General features: G+C 40.6%; 1 long non-coding RNA gene across 1 annotated transcript in view; it reads right to left on the reverse strand.

Annotated features, from left to right (window-relative positions):
• Positions 1-2,822, reverse strand: part of LOC108764136 (uncharacterized) — an 8,043-nt gene that overhangs the window by 724 nt on the left and 4,497 nt on the right. Inside the window, exon 2 of the long non-coding RNA XR_001940256.1 lies at positions 1,153-1,160. This is a non-coding gene — a long non-coding RNA (uncharacterized LOC108764136). The remainder of the gene's footprint in view (positions 1-1,152; positions 1,161-2,822) is intronic.

Below are 2,822 nucleotides of genomic sequence, written 5' to 3' on the forward strand. Positions count from 1 at the left end.
CCCATGGCAGATTTCACGCGCAACGACTGGGAAAAATTTAACAGCGTCTCGCACTGTCACGTGTGCGAGAAACCGTTTACATCAGACGATACGCGGGTACGCGATCACTGCCATCTCGTCGGGCGATACAGAGGCCCCGCGCACTCAAATTGCAATCTAAATTACAGAGATTCGCGTTGCATACCTGTAGTCTTTCATAACTTATCCGGTTACGACACTCATTTTATTATCAAGGAAATTGTAACCGTGTATGAAGGACGCGTAGATCTGCTTCCAATAACTAAAGAAAAATATATATCTTTTACTAAACATGTCGATAGTACAAAAATTGATCAAAAAAATTGTATGCAATTACGTTTCATAGATTCATATAGATTTCTCGCTTCAAGTTTGTACAAATTGTCATCTTTTCTCAACAATGATAAGCTGCTGGTACTGCGACGCGAATTTTCCCATTTATCCGAAGAAAATTTTAATCTTTTGACTCGAAAGTACGTTTTTCGGTACGAGTACATTGACTGCAGCGAAAAATTGAACGAATTACGCTTGCCATCTCGCGAGTTATTTTACAGCTCATTGACTGACAGCACGGTATCTGAGAGTCATTACGCGCACGCCGTCAACGTGTGGCAGCGGTTCTCCATCCTAACGCTCGGTGAATATAGCGACCTGTATCTAAAAACAGACGTATTGTTGTTGGCCGACGTCTTCGAAAATTTACGCGACAGTTGCATCGCGAGTTACGGGCTAGACCCCGCGTATTATTACACCTTACCTGGCTTCATATGGGATGCCATGTTAAAACTTACCATACTGATGTAAAATTTGAACTATTGACAGACATCGACATGGTCATGTTTGTCGAGCGCGGTATACGCGGTGGTCTGAGCCAGTGTACAAACAGGTACGCGCGAGCCAACAACAAATACATGCCGTCGTACGATCCATCGAAACCGTCATCGTACTTGATGTACTATGACGTCAACAACCTGTATGGCTGGGCAATGTGTCAACCATTGCCCTACGCCGATTTTCGATGGGTTGACGACGTGCACAATTTCGACTTTACGACCATCGTTAGATTCGCAGACAGGCTATATTTTCGAGGTGGATTTGGAGTACCCGCAACATCTTCATGACGCGCACATTGACCTACCGTTCTGTCCGACACGAGAGAAACCACCCGGCAAGCGCGATGACAAGCTCCTGGCAACATTATGTGATAAACAGCGTTACGTCATACATTATCGCAACCTGCAGCAATGTACTCATCACGGCCTCCGTATCGCTAAGATTCACCGTATACTGCAATTCGCGCAATTTCCATCGCTACGCGATTACATAGAATTAAACACAAAATTTAGAACAATGGCCAAAAATGATTTTGAAAAAAATTTATACAAACTGATGAATAACGCGGTATTTGGTAAAACCATGGAGAATGTGCGCGATCTCGTCGACGTAAAATAACTGACAAAATAGGAAGGCAGATACGGTGCGGAGGCAATGATCGCCAAACCAAATTTTCACAGTCGTAGCGTCTTCTCAGAAAACCTGGTCGCGATAGAACTGCGTAAGCTCGAGGTGAAGTTCGACAAGCCGATATACGTGGGTATGTGCATCCTCGATATATCGAAAACATGTTTGTACGAATTTCACCACGAGTACATGGCACCGGTGTTTCGTGAAAAATGTAAAATTATGTATACCGACACAGATAACCTCATATATCACGTAGAATGTGACGATATCTACGATATGATGAAGCGGGATATAAATAGATTCGACACGAGTGATTACGCAGTTGACAACGCGCACAGTATTCCGCTCACGAATAAAAAAGTTCCAGGCCTTATGAAAGACGAGAAAAACGGCGCCATTATGACCGAATTCGTACGGCTTAGAGCGAAAATGTACGCTTTACGTGTACAAGGAAAGAAAGACGCGAAAAAGGCAAAGGATGTCAAGAGCAGCGTTGTGGCAAAATCCATAACGTTTGAGAATTACACATGCTGTTTGAACGATGCAATCGAAATGACGCGCAGACAGTCGTGCATAAGATCCAAACTGCACGAAGTGTACCCGATATCGGAAACAAAAATCGCTCTAAATCCGCACGATGATAAGCGGTATATCGTATCAGGTTCCACCGACACGCTGCCATGGGGGCATTACTGATGTAAATAAAATACAATTGTATTATATAATATGGTTAATACTTATAAATGTATAATATAATATGTACGATATAATACGTATATATATATCGTGTAATATGTATAATATGAATAAGATTTATAATAAGTATACTATGTGTGCTATGTATTATACATATAATATGTGTAATATGTGTAATATTTAGATATAATATGTGTAATACATATTTATAATGAAGAGTACACAATATTTTTCAATATATTTTTATAAATATATATTTTTATAAAAAATTTATATATATATCTATATTTTTTTGAATAAATATATAATTTACAACACATTGTCTTTATGAATCCATGAATTGTGTGAATTGTCAAATCTCAACCATTTCACGTAAATCTCGTTCTCCCTCTTACGCAACATCTTTTCGACGAGATGCACGTCGGGATTAGCGACGCTGTGCAATTTATTCGTAGAATCCTCCCGCGATAGGCTCTCCGCGAGAATCTTGCAATAGATACGTCACTGGATTAGTTTGCTGCACTTTGATAATTTTGAACACCTCCACTGTCCAATTCGGCGTGTATCCTTTATCAAAGACTGTCTTGAATTTGCTCACGCGTACCGAATCACCCACTTTATATCGCGCGGGTGCGGCAATCTTT

The sequence above is a fragment of the Trachymyrmex cornetzi genome, unplaced genomic scaffold, assembly GCF_001594075.2.
Source record: "Trachymyrmex cornetzi isolate Tcor2-1 unplaced genomic scaffold, Tcor1.1 scaffold395, whole genome shotgun sequence".
NCBI classification, from domain to species: domain Eukaryota; kingdom Metazoa; phylum Arthropoda; class Insecta; order Hymenoptera; family Formicidae; genus Trachymyrmex; species Trachymyrmex cornetzi.